The following is a 15,035-nucleotide window of genomic DNA, read 5'->3' as shown; positions in this document are numbered from 1 at the left end:
TATTTCCACCCACAGGCTCAGATAAGAATAAATGGCCAATTGTCGACCCCATTCAATATTTGTAATGGCACCCGGCAGGGATGCCCGTTATCCCCTTTATTATATGTCCTGTGTATGGAACATCTTCTGGTTGCCATTCGCAATAATGAGGACATTAAGGGTCTGAATGTCCCCCCGGGCCATTACAAATGTTCGGCCTTCGCCGATGATCTGCTGTTGTTTCTTTCCTCCCCTTTAACTACCTTACCTTCCCTATTGTCCACAATACGCCAGTTCTCTAACTATAGCAATTACAAACTCAATACTTCCAAATGTGAAGCTTTAAACATCACACTCCCTGCCCACACCCTACAACAGTTACAGGAATGTTATCCCTTCCGATGGCAGGCTAAATCAATTAAATACTTAGGTGTCCATGTTCCCGCTGACCCGTCTGAAACCTTTTGCATCAACTTTCCACCACTCTTACACTCTCTCAAATCCGACTTGTCCAGATGGGAGCGGAGAGACTTTTCTTGGCTGGGGAGGGTAAATATCCTGAAAATGAATATGCTACCTCGTCTCTTATATCTTTTCTCCTGTATTCCCTGCCTAATACCCAGATCCTATTTCAAGGAACTCTCTGCTCTCAGCTCTGGATTTGTATGGATGCACAAACCGTCAAGACTGGCCCGCACCACATTGATTAGAAGGAAAACAGAGGGGGGTTTGGCGATGCCTGACCCCCTCTCATATTACCTGGCTGCAGTCCTCTCCCGCCTACTAGATTGCTTTCACCATTATACAGACAAACAATGGGTACAATTTGAGGGTACTATATTGAATCAAAACCCCAAATTCTTACTTTGGCTCCCGCAAAACATCTCTTCCACTAATGTTGTGGCCAGTCTCCCGGCTGTCCTTAACTCAAATGTTCGCACTCGCAATACATATCTTAGTCATCTTTCGCTCTTCTCCCCAGACGGCCCCATTACCCCATTATTTGACAACCCGGCTTTTCCCCCGGCCTTATCTACGAGCCCCTTCCTCACCTTCCAAAGGGGAGATGGCACTTGTTTTTCCAAATTAATATCTCAGACATCGTTGAAGTGCCTACCTGATCTCTTACAGGAGACCGAGGTGACTACCCACTTACTCTTTCAATACGCACAACTCACTCACTTTTACCTGTCTAACAAAAGGAAGCTATCACTTCATCGTCCACTCACCAACTTTGAAAACCTCTGTGTTTCCTCGCATAAAATCAACCATAAAATCAGTGTCCTTTACTCTCTCCTCATACATGAATTTACAACCGATCCGCTCCCATTCCGGTTAGGCTGGGAAAAAGAAATAGGTCATCAACTCACGGAGGAAGACTGGACCAGGGCTCTGAATCGATGCCACCACACCTTCATCTCTTGTAAAGCACAAGAAATCAACTATAAAGTTCTAACGAGATTGTACAGAGTGCCATCCCTACTCGCCAAATTCTATCCCGATGTTCCAGATACGTGCTGGAGATGTGGAGGTGTAGGTGGCACTATGCTTCATGTTTGGCTGACCTGCCCCCACTTATCTACATACTGGACTCAAGTTATAGATATAATACATCGTATCACATTGACCCAGCTCCCCCCCACGCCAGAAGTCATCCTACTCACCATCCTTCCTGCTCACATACCCAAGCATACGGCCAAACTAATATTGTTTCTGTTGCTTGTGGCCAGAATGGTAATTCCAAGACTTTGGAAATCGCAACTTCCCCCCTCCATTACTTCTTGGCTCCAAGAATCCTCCCATCTACACAGGATGGAAGAATTGCTAGCCGACTCCAAAAATCAGATAGACAAATACAACACCGTCTGGCACCCTTGGACACATTTTACATCCTCTAGGGACTATACATCCATGCATCTTTCACTCGGAAACATATGTCCCCCAAGCCCTACAGCACGCCCGGTTTCCGGTGCTCCCTCTACCTAAACAGCCCATTTTTCACAAATAGCCACCATGCCTCGTTGCTTTGCCATGTTGTTCTGAAGTCTTACAACCTCTTTCTTACGAACCTAGTAGTCTTCCTCGTTCCCATTCCCTTCTGTCCCTTTGGAACCCTTTCCTGTCTCTTCTTCCTCCTTCTTTCTGTCCTCATCTCCTCTTCTTCTCATATGTTGCTTACACCAACCACATTGTTGTTGATTGTACCTACCCTGATCGCATAGAAGCTCGGACCATGTACCTTGAGTTGACTAATTGATGTTTGAATTGTCATGTCTTTAACTATTCACTTTAATGTATTCAACATCCTGTCTTGTTACTGAATACCAGACTTTATATAGTGATGGTACGCATCATATGTGTGTACCCTATCGACAACCGCGTTTCTTACGATGCCTGTTTATTGATGGTGTTTTTGTACTTTACTTGAATTTTGTACTTTGAATAAAATTAATAAAACGTTAATATAAAAAAAATAAAAATAAAAAAAAATAAACATATGTGGTATGGCCGCGTTTTTAAATGTCCGAACTATAAAAATATATCATTAATTAACCCCTTAAGGACGCAGGACGTAAATGTACGTCCTGGTGAGGTGGTACTTAACGCACCAGGACGTACATTTACGTCCTAAGCATAACCGCGGGCATCGGAGCGATGCCCGTGTCATGCGCGGCTGATCCCGGCTGCTGATCGCAGCCAGGGACCCGCCGGCAATGGCTGACGCCCGCGATCTCGCGGGCGTCCGCCATTAACCCCTCAGGTGCCGGGATCAATACAGATCCCGGCATCTGCGGCAGTTCGCGATTTAAATGAACGATCGGATCGCCCGCAGCGCTGCTGCGGGGATCCGATCATTCAGAACGCCGGACGGAGGTCCCCTCTCCTTCCTCCGTCCGGCTCCCGGCGTCTCCTGCTCTGGTCTGTGATCGAGCAGACCAGAGCAGGAGATCACCGAAAACACTGATCTGTTCTATGTCCTATACATAGAACAGATCAGTATTAGCAATCATGGTATTGCTATGAATAGTCCCCTATGGGGACTATTCAAGTGTAAAAAATTTTTTTTCAAAATGTAAAAGTAAAAAAAAAGTGAAAAATCCCCTCCCCTAATAAAAAAGTTAAACGTCCGTTTTTTCCTATTTTACCCCCAAAAAGCGTAAAAAACATTTTTTATAGACATATTTGGTATCGCCGCGTGCGTAAATATCCGAAATATTAAAATAAAATGTTAATGATCCCTTACGGTGAACGGCGTGAACGAAAAAAAAAAAAAAAGTCCAAAATTCCTACTTTTTTAATACATTTTATTAAAAAAAATTATAAAAAATGTATTAAAAGTTTTTTATATGCAAATGTGGTGTCAAAAAAAAGTACAGATCATGGCGCAAAAAATGAGCCCCCATACCGCCACTTATACGGAAAAATAAAAAAGTTAGAGGTCATTAAAATAAAGGGATTATAAACGTACTAATTTGGTTAAAAAGTTTGTGATTTTTTTTAAGCGCAACAATAATATAAGAGTATATAATAATGGGTATCATTTTAATCGTATTGACCCTCAGAATAAAGAACACATGTAATTTTTACCATAAATTGTACGGCGTGAAAACAAAACCTTCCAAAATTAGCAAAATTGCGTTTTTCGTTTTCATTTCCCCACAAAATAGTGTTTTTTGGTTGCGCCATACATTTTATGATATAATGAGTTATGTCATTACAAAGGACAACTGGTCACGCAAAAAACAAGCCCTCATACTAGTCTGTGGATGAAAATATAAAAGAGTTATGATTTTTAGAAGGCGAGGAGGAAAAAATGAAAACGTAAAAATTAAATTGTCTGAGTCCTTAAGGCCAAAATGGGCTGAGTCCTTAAGGGGTTAAACCGCACAGTCAATGGCGTACGCGCAAAAAATTTCCAAAGTCCAAAAAAGCGTATTTTGGTCACTTTTTATACCATTAAAAAATGAATAAAAAGTGATAAAAAAGTCCAATCAAAACAAAAATCATACCGATAAAAACTTCAGATCAAAAAATGAGCCCTCATACCGCCCTGTACGTGGAAAAATAAAAAACTTTGAGTCCTTAAGGGGTTAAATTACTTCACAAACCATCTCTCCTGTGTGACTTTTCTGCTCTAAAATCGCAGTTTTGAAAAAATGTGCAAAATATTAACATTTTTTTAACCCCTTTTGGACACAGGTTTTTTAGTTTTTTTTCTCCTCACCTTCTAAAAATCATAATGCTTTCAATTTTATACCTTACATATAAAGCCTTGTTTTTTGCACCACCAATTTTACTTTGTAATGACATTAATAATTTCACCACAAGATCTACGACGAAACAAAAAAAAAATTTTTTTGTGGGACAAAATTGGGTAAGAAAATGCCATTTTGTAACTTTTAGGACCTTCCGTTTCTACCCAGTGCACTTTTCTGTAAAAATTACACATGTATTTTGCAGGTCAATACAATTGAAATGATATCTGACTAGGCTTCTTTCACACTGCCTTTGTGACACGGCAGTGTGACGTCCGTCGGGGCACCCGGGGAGAATAGTAGGAGATAGAGTACATCATGCAACGTTTTTTCCTCCCGCTACTCCCGTCAAAAAACAACGTTGCCCAACAGGCCCCATAATAGTGAATGACATCTGTCGGGATCCATTGTTTCCTTCTGAGCCCTGTCAAAAATAAAGTGTATTAAGGCACAAAAAAAAAAATGCCTGATGGCGCTTGTGGCAGTGTGAAAGAGGCCTTAGAAAGGTTTGATTTTGTTTTGCTTTTTCAAAACATTATAACTATTTATATGAATATTTGCATGTTTAAAATTGTCCTCTTTTTTATTTTTATTTTTTTTCAAGATTTGTTTTTATTATATTTTCAAATACAAACCGAGTATCACTCGGGAAACACAGTATTACATATTAGTATAACAACAGTAAACAAAGAACAGTAAACAAATGTTGTCCATAATTGTTTGGAAAGATATAAAATATCTCATGCATAGACTAGGTAAAGTTAACAAAGTCAATTCCCTTGCCTGTGCCTATGTACTCGTTCCGGCCTTGACATACAGCCAATGGGATTGTTGTGAGGGAAGGGCATGGTGTGGATGGGTAAAGAAGGAAGGATATAGGGGGGGTAGAGAGTAGTGTCAATAGCAGTCTCCGTAGGAGAATGAGTTACGTTGGTGTTTTATTATACTTCGAATTAAGCCACAGTGTCCATTTGTTCAGGAATGTCTGATGAGTGCTGTTTCCCAGTGATATAATCTTTTCAAATGAGCAAGTAAGGTTTATCGCAGCTATAGCATCTAGGGTGTCAGGAGTATTGGTAGTTTTCCATTGCCTCACTATTGTGGTCTTCATTACCGCGCACATTGCACATGCTAAACCTCTATATATCTGCGGGAGCCGCTCTATTCCTAGTAGGAGGAGTACAAATTGCGGAGACCATAAGCCGAAATTAGGCATAACCTCACTAAAGATATGCTTGCATTTAGACCACTATGGAAGGAGTAAACGGCAACTCCACAAAGTGTGTAGCAATGTACCCCTATAACCACAACCTCGCCAACACTGATTCGATACTGTAGGGTAGATGAGAGCAAGTCGGTCAGGTGTAAAGTACCATCTCAGAGTGGTTTTGGTTACTGTCTCTATATGGGAAGTGCATTTGAGGTATTTGTTAGTTGCTGTGAAAGCAGCTATCCATTCTTCAGCAGTGAAATTCATGTCAAGATCCCTTTCCCAGCAACGTAGAGGGTGAGTTTTGTGAAATTGTGCCGCATGTTGTAGGATATTATATAGGATCCTAAGGCCCTTCATCTCACTAGACATCTGGACATAGGCTATGGGGTCCCTGTGTAGGTCTGAGGGATATAGAGTGCTGACAAGATGGCACAGTTGGTGGAGTCCAACAGGTCATTTAGGGTAGAGATTCCCCGTTGAGTCCAAGGGGTAAAATCAGTGTCTGGAATTAATGCTTGTAGGAAGGTCAAAGGTATGTATGTTTTAAAAGTGGCGTGGTGGCCCCCGCTAACCGGTGAAATTTTATCCATGCATTTACTGAGGCTGACACCACCGGACCCAAATCTCTAGGTATAGGTAGCTGCCAAAAGGGCAGCAGCAAAAGATTTGGTAGCGAAAATGGCTTGGCCATAGTGCATTCTATTTGGATCCACGGGGTAGTGTCCGTTAAGCGAAACCAACCCTTCATTGTAGACACCATAGTTGACAAATAGTAACACTTCAGGTCAGGCAGGGCCAGCCCCCCCATATTCTTAGCCCTGGAGAGTATGCATCGAGCTACTCTAGGTTTGTGGCTAGCCCAAACAAAATTAGTCAGCAAACTGTGTGCTTGGTGGAAAAAGGAGTCTGGAAGTTGAATCGGTAGGGTGCAAAAGAGGTACAAAAATTTCGGGAGTTGAAGCATTTTAAACGAAGCAATTCTCCCTGTCTATGATATATCGGATTTAGTAAGGTGTGATGTCTCATTTTGTATAGAGTCAAGAAGGGGAACAAAGTTATGTTTGTATAAGAGGGAGAGAGAGTGGGTGAGAAACGTTCCAAGATATTTGATGCCTTGTGTCTGCCAGTCAGACCTTTTGGGCCATTAATATACATTTATCATATCCCCCTTAAACGTCTCTTCTCAAGACTAAACAATTGTAACTCCTTTAATCGCTCCTCATAACTAAGATGTTCCATGCCCCATATTAGTTTAGTCGCGCGTCTCTGCACCCTTTCCAGCTCCACAGCGTCCCTTGTATGGACTGGTACATCACTAATAACCGGGGACCAATCAGAGTACGAATCATTGACCACCACTCTCTGGGTACGATCCATGAGCCAGTGTTCAATCCAGTTACAAACTAAAATTTCCAAACCCAAAGACCTTAACTTACCTGTCAGACGTCTATGAGGGACAGTATTAAACGCTTTAGCGAGAGTATTTAATAAAGTTAGAGGTGGTGATCTAAAACGGAAACTCTTTAATAGAGAGTCTTATTGGATTTTTGTCTTAGAGACTAGAGAACCTAAAGGTTTTAATCTCACATGATCTAATATGCACATATTGATATCACCATATATAATTCTTATAATAATTCTTGTGGCCTTTTTCTTTCTGCTGTAGCGTATACATATGTGGGGCCCCCTTTTTTGTTTCCTTGGTTTTCATTCCAGCATGTCACCTTTTTTTTTGTTAACTCAAATCCAGTCACCAGACTTTATATGTGTCTATGTAAATTTAGCTTGAGATGTCATGTGTCATGTGACCGATAATACTGCTATAACTGTGTTCCTAAGTCATTTGTAATGCCATGACTAAGGATCTTGTATGATCTGAAACACGTCAGATGGGAATTTATCGATCTTATAAAGAGTTCCCGGACCATTTGCCTTTTTCCATTGTATCCATGTTGCCAAGCATGTTGCTGGCTGGTCCGGGCGCAGGTGTGTGGAGAAGTAGAGCCGTCAGTGTACCTACCTATTTGAATTGTTCCCTAACTTATGCTCTGACCTGTCACATCCTGTCTGCTCTTAACCCCTTAAGGACCAAGGGCGTACAGGTACGCCTTTGCTCCCTGGTACTTAAAGACCAAGGGCGTACCTGTACGCCTGTGGGAATTTCGGTCCCCGCCGCGCGCCGGGCGGGGACCGGACCGGGGTGACAGCTGATATCAGCAGGCACCCCACGCAAATGCCCAGGGGGTTCATCAGAAGAGATAGGAGTGAGGTGGCAGGGGTGCAACCCCTCCTATCCCTGCTATTGGTGGTCTAGACGCGACCACCAATAGCAGATCGGGCGGGGGGGGTTAACTTTTGTTTTCCCCGTTCTGCCCACCCACAATAGGCGGGGCAGAACGGGGAAATGACAGGGGAGGACCGGCGCCGGAGTCCACTTACCGATCTGCGGAGGATGGGGGCGACGATCAGCGTCGGAGATCGGCGGGCGGCGATGTCATGCAGCGAAGCCGGTAAGTTGCCCAGCAACATCTGGAGGGCTGCAGTCAGAGACCACTGTATAGTGGTCTCTATACTGTAGCACTCCAGATGTTGCAAAACTACAACTCCCAGCATGCCCAGACAGCTGTTTGGGCATGCTGGGAGTTGTAGCTTTGCAACAGCTGGAGGGCTACAGTTTGAGAACACTATATGGTAGTCTCTGAACTATAGCCCTCCAGATCTTGCAAAACTACAACTCCTAGCATGCCCAGACAACTGTTTGCTGTTCGGGCATGCTGAGATTTGTAGTTTTGCAGCATCTGGAGGGCCACAGTTTGCAGTGGTCTCTATACTGTAGCTCTCCAGATGTTCCAAACTGCAACTCCCAGCATGTATTGATCAGAGTTGAAGTTTTGAAACAGCTGGAGGCACACTGGTTGGAAAATATTGAGTTAGATAACAGAACCTAACTGAAGGTTTTCCAACCAGTGTGCCTCCAGCTGTTGCAAAAGTACAACTTCCAGGATGCACGGTCTATCAGTACATGCTGGGAGTTGTAGTTTTGAAACAGCTGGAGGTTTGCCCCCCCATGTGAATGTACAGGGTACATTTACACGGGCAGGCTTATAGTAAGTTTTCTGCTTCAAGTTTGAGCTGAGGCAAATTTTTCGCCGCAGCGTAAGCTCCTAGCAGGGAACTCGCTGTAAACCTCCGCCAGTGTATATGTACCCTAAAAACACTACACTACACTAACACAAAATAAAGGGTAAAACACTACATATACACCCCCTTACACTGTCCCCCCCCACCAATAAAAATTAAAAACGTATTTTACAGCAGTGTTTCCAAAACGGAGCCTCCAGCTGTTGCAAAACAACAACTCCCAGCATTTCTGGACAGTCACTGACTGTCCAGGCATGCTGGGAGTTTAGCAACAGCTGGAGGCACCCTGTTAGGGGTATTCTACATCAGTGATTCCCTATGTCCAACCCTATGCAATCCTAATGCAACCCTAATTTAGTCCTCAAATGCGCATGGCGCTCTCTCACTTTGGAGCCCTGTCGTATTTCAAGGAAACAGTTTAGGGCCACATATGGGGTATCTCCGTACTCGGGAGAAATTACACTACAAATTTTGGGGGGCTTTTTCTCCTTATACCCCTTATGAAAAGGAAAAGTTGGGGTCTACACCAGCCTGTTAGTGTAAAAAAAAAAAAATTTACACTAACATGCTGGTGTTGCCCTTTACTTTTTATTTTCACAAGAGCTAGAAGGAAAAAAAGACCCCCAAAATTTGTAACACAATTTCTCCTGAGTACGGAAATACCCCATATGTGGGCGTAAAATGCTCTGCGGACGCACAACAAGGCTCAGGAGTGAGAGCGCATTATGTACATTTGAAGCCTAAATTGGTGATTTGCACAGGGGTGGCTAATTTTACAGCGGTTCTGACATAAACGCAAAAAAATAAATACTGACATGTGACCCCATTTAGGAAACTACACCCCTCACGGAATGTAACAAGGGGCATAGTGAGCATTAACACCCCACAGGTGTTTGACAAATTTTCGTTAAAGTTGGATGGGAAAATGAAAAAATAAATTTTTTTTTCACTAAAATGCTGGTGTTACCCTAAATTTTTCATTTTCACAAGGGAAAATAGGAAAAAAGCCCCCCAAAATTTGTAACCCCATTTCTTCTGAGTAAAAAAATACCCCAAATGTGGATGTAAAGTGCTCGGCGGGCGAACTACAATGTTCAGAACAGAAGGAGCGCCATTGGGATTTTGAAGAGAAAATGTGTCCGGAATTGAAGGCCACGTGTGTTTACAAAGCCCCCATAGTGCCAGAACAATGGACCCCCCCAACATGTGACCCCATTTTGGAAACTACACCCCTCTGGTAATGTAATAAGGGGTGCAGTGAGCATTTATGCCCCACAGGTGTCTGACAGATTTTTGGAACAGTGGTCCGTGAAAATGAAAAATGTAATTTTTTCTACTTCTTTCCACCGGAGTTCCCCTTTAAGGTCAAATTGGTTTGGTCCTTAAGGGGTTAAAGGAAAACTGTCAGCTTCTTCCCTACTAACCAGCGTTACTGGCTGAACCAGCGGTACTGGCTGGCTGTGTGTAGGACGCTGATTGGTTTGCTGTGCCCAGATATATGCTAATGAAGTGCTAACTGGCACAGGCAGGGTAACTGTCACCGCCGCCGGCCACAGCGCCGCCCAGCTAATCAATATTCCTCCCTCCGCCTCACCCTCTTAATTACAGAGCGGGGAGAAGAGGGAGGGGAGGAATATTGATGAGCTGAGTGGCGCTGCGGCCGGCGGTGGTGGCGTCAGAGTGCCAGTTAATGCCTCCTGTGCCAGTTAGCACTTAATTAGCATATAGGGAAAAATGAAGATATCGGCAGAACGGCCGGGCGGAGACGGGCACAGTAGGTATCAAACTGATTAGCGTCCCCCACAGCCAGTACCACTGGTTAGTGCGGGGGGAGCAAGCTGACACTTTTAGTTTAACCCCTTAAGGACCAGGCCATTTTACACCTTAGGACCAGAGCGTTTTTTGAACATCTGACCACTGTCTCATTAATAACTCTGGAATGCTTTTAATTATCATTCTGATTTTTTTGGGAATAAAATGTGACAAAAAGGCAGCATTTTTGGACTTTTTTTTTTATGTTTACGCCGTTCACCGTATGGAATCATTAACATTATATTTTGATAGTACGGAAATTTACGCATGCGGCATTACCACATATGTTTATTAAGTATTATCGGCTATCTCCTGCTCAGACCAGAGCAGGAGACGCTGGGAGACAGACGGAGGCAGGTGAGGGCACCTCTGTCCGCCATTACAGATGATCGGATCGCCGCGGCAGCGCTGCGGGCGATCCGATCATCTATTTTATCATGCGCATTGCCACAGATGCCGTGATCTGTACTGATCACGGCATCTGAGGGGTTAATGGCGGACATCTGCAGAAAAGCAATAAACACCTTAAATACACACACACACATTTGCCCTGTTGGCAGACTTTTCATGCATGGTAGTGGTTTACTGAAACACATATGATATCTTCCTAGTTGTGTCATAGCTGAAAAGCAATAAACGCCTTTAAGACACACACATCTGCTCTGTAAACAGAGTGTTTGTGAATATTATTGGTTTCATCAAACAAAATATTTAACAATAGCCAAAAAATAAGTCAGGTCAAGAAATTGTTGGTTCTAGTTGCTCTGTTTCTTTATCTCTGTCTTTGCTTTCCCCCTATTCCTATGCAGATGGATTGAATGAGCCACAAGGAAGAGTTGTGTCACGGTCAGCCTTTGGAGAGTGTAGCTGAGGTGGGGGAGGGGGGTGCAGTGGCCGAGCACAGTACTAGTGAGATTGGTGGTAGTATGCTAGGTGGGGATACAGGGGTGTAGTCGGGTGGTGATGTACCTAGCTGTTTATGGTATCCTGCAGTGTGAAATTTCTTTACTAAGTTACCAGATGCAGTAAAGCAGGGACAGTGCCATATCTGCAGAGAGAAAGTAAGGCACAGGCAGGGTCTACATTTTTAGGAATTAGGCCTCCACTTCAGCACATGGAGAGGAATTACATAAGCCTGGCTAGAAGTATATCTACTTCACCAATGCCTGCTACCTGGTGGCTACTGCTAACACTACCTCACCACCGCCTGCTGTCCGGTGACAGAAAATCCCAGAAAAAAAGGCCAAACCTAATGGTTAAATGTTACTTATACAAGGGCAGGCAAGGCCCCTATTCCCATTATGATGCAGATCAGCCCCAATGCTATATAGGAGGTATGCACATGTGCAAAATACTTATGAACAACCACTCACACGCTTTCTATTCATGAGGGGGGTAGTTGCCTAGTATTATAGTTGCACACAGATAAGGCATATACAGGGTGTAAGTAATAAGATCTTGGGCACCATGCTGGCTTACAACCCTGCTGTGCACAATCATGTGGATTTGAGTGTGGACCACTCCATGCAGTTATCGGTGTGCAGAACAATCCGTGCTCTGCAGAATTTGACTACCTCCAGCCAGGCCCCTGCAAACCCCTTGGTGCTTCCAGACCTTCTTATCCGCCATCACCCTTTCTGCTGCTGCTACCGCCTTGTCTGCCTGGTCAAATTTAACAAAAAACTAATTTTTCTACCTCCTGCAGTCCACTGGTTACTACCAGTCCCTCTAGTCCACCATCACCTTTGCTGCTGGTAGTTTTAACCAGGTCTACACATTCAAAACCCATGATTCCCAAAAAAAGGAAACACTCTGTTGACTATTTTTGGCTAAAAAGCTGTTGATATTCACAAAAAGGGGAAATGTTTTTATCCTGGACAAAATCTTTGACACCTTCTTTGCTTTGCAGGCTAAACAGCTGTTTTTACTCCCAAAAAGGGGATAATTTTGGAACCCTTGACAAAATCCAGACCATCTTCATCACTTTGAAACTTGCCCTCCTTCACCTACAGCACAAAAACAGTCTACCTCCACAATGCCTCATTTGCTTCATTCCAGCATGTTGAAACAACATTACACATGTTGGACTGCCTGTACCACCTTTCTAAAGCAACAGACTAACGATTTTTCCAGCCAGTATGACTTTCAGCTGAGGGATTGGCAGCTAATCAGGGTCACCTGTTGAATGTTCAGGCCTTTCCAGGAGGTTACCAGGTTTTCGGCAAGTACAACTGGGAATTAGTGAAGTAATGCCACTGATTTTCCTTTGACAGCAAACGCTAATGGTGAATATGGAGGAAAGAGATGAAGGAGAGTTCCCATCAGATGTATGCTGACTACTACTAGTAACATCAATCTACCACCACCTGCTGTACCCTGGCTAATGACAATCCGCCATCTCCTGCTTTATGAGGGCTAATGCCAGTCCACCACCTCCTGCTGTGTGCTGGATAATGACAGCCTGCCACCTCCTGCTGTATGCTGGCTAATGACATTCCACCAATTATGTTGCTACTCCCAAAAAGGGATAATTTTTTGAATGCCTAACACAATCCGTGAGGTGGCGGCATCCTAGTGCACACAGCTTTCAGAATTCAGTGTGTTTAGCATCCATTTTATGATGGTTCATTTCTTCAGGTGGCTAGGCATAATGCAGTAGTATACTTATGTTGCATTTGTACTTTTTAAATATATCTACCATTTTGCAATATTGCACAAGTTCATAGGACTTTGCCAGTTATAATTCATGTATTTTTCTGTGCATTAGCTATATGCCCCTTTGATATGATACATTTCCAATAATAGTATCCACATTATCTAATACTTGTAGTTATCTATTCAAATATGTTCCAGGCTGCAGCCTCTTGTTGTTGTAGTCCTCCCTGTTTTTAATATGAATTTGTAATATGAATTTTCATTGTATGTCATATATCATGTATTAATAAAGATTGTCTACTCTTTGCATACATTTTTGTGTAAATAGCTCTGTTTCTCTTGGGTGTACATTATTAATTGGAGTCTATAATATAGGCATTTCTGCCTGCGCATTGGAAAGGTATTAGTATTTGGGGTATTGACACTGAGTATTTATGGGTAGCCAGATCTTAGGCACCTTTTGAGTTTTGCCCCTGTCATTACTTCTTACCCTCTTTGGTTGCGCAGGCTGCACATGGTTGTTTTGTCTATCTACTCCCAAAAAGGGGTACATTTTGGAACACCTGGAATAAGTCACTTTAGCTTCTGATACCCTTCATGTGCATTTTAACACCGGCAGGCATCTATTGACAAGCAGGGATTTATGCTGCTTTATTTTAGTGTGAATAAGACTCAATAATGCACAAAGCTGTTGGTTACCACATATTGCCATAAATAAAACCTTAAAACACTTAAAGGGGAACTCCGGGGGAAACAAGTGGAAAATTAAAATTTTCAAATCAACTGGTGGCAGAAAGTTAGATTTGTAAATTACTTCTATTTCAAAATCTTAATCCTTCCAATACTTATCAGATGCTGTATATTACAAATATTTGTGAAGTTATTTTCAGTCTGACAACAGGGCTCTTTGCTGACACCTCTGTCCATGTCGGGAACTGTCCAGATTAGAAGCATATCCACATAGAAAACCTCTCCTGCTCTGGACAGCTCCTGACACAGAGGTATCATCATTCAACAAACTTCAGTCAAACGTTTCAAAAGTTCTCTCATCTCTAATCATGTTCATAAACTGTACAAATATATTCAAGCACCTGTAAAATTTGCTGGGAAACCAAGTCCAGTCCAGATAGCACAGGACACTTTCAAAGGTTTTGTGTAGTTTTTGTGTAGGTATGCTGAGACCTGTGCTTCTACTATAATAATATCACTGGTGGTGTAAGTGGTAAGACAGTCCTATGCAAGTTCTCCGTTTGCACACACAGCCTTTGCCAATGGAAGGCCTACTGATGACTCTAAAGGAGTTACTGTTATGAACGGGAGGGCAGGGAAAAGTGAACTCTAAGCTGTCCCTAGAAACCACTCTCCCTGCCTACCTGCCCATCCGCCCTAAATGACAGATCGTCAACTTGGAGCTGGTCCCTTCCCAGCGGAAAAGTGCATTGACGTAGAAGTCAACAAAAGAAACGGAACTATACATGGTGGGGGAGCATGTCAGGAAAATAACGGGGATACAATAACCAGAGCAGAAATCTAAATACCAACTTGGCAGGATATAGCATACTAACATAAAACAGGTCAGGAAATGAAAAACACAGTTCACACTGGACACAGAACAAAGAACACACTAGACACCCCACTCCAAACATGGAGGGACATCAATACCAAAGCCAAATAGACTCCTAGCCAGTGAGCACCCTCCACCAAGTGATCAAGATACTGGCCTAGGAGGAAACAGAAATAATAATTAAAAGCAAACACGGGTACAGGCACAAGACTCACTCACTCCTTGATAGACCAATTAGCCCAAGACTCAGAACAAGATTCTATCCTTGGAATTGCAGGAACAAAAGGTCCAAACAGGACTGACATAACGCACAATGTGAATAAGGACTAAGAACAAACATACGAAATACTGAAACCCGACAAATGTACTAATACAAGGCAGATAACCATGATTAAAACTCAGTCAGGATATGTGC

At 42.9% G+C, this 15,035-nt stretch overlaps 1 protein-coding gene across 1 annotated transcript in view; it reads right to left on the bottom strand.

Annotated features, from left to right (window-relative positions):
• LOC130360139 (vomeronasal type-2 receptor 26-like) overlaps positions 1 to 15,035 on the bottom strand; it is a 52,299-nt gene that overhangs the window by 25,010 nt on the left and 12,254 nt on the right. The gene's annotated exons all lie outside the window — the stretch shown is intronic.

The sequence above is a fragment of the Hyla sarda genome, chromosome 1 (assembly GCF_029499605.1).
Source record: "Hyla sarda isolate aHylSar1 chromosome 1, aHylSar1.hap1, whole genome shotgun sequence".
NCBI classification, from domain to species: domain Eukaryota; kingdom Metazoa; phylum Chordata; class Amphibia; order Anura; family Hylidae; genus Hyla; species Hyla sarda.
This window is presented reverse-complemented; position numbering and strand designations above follow the sequence as displayed.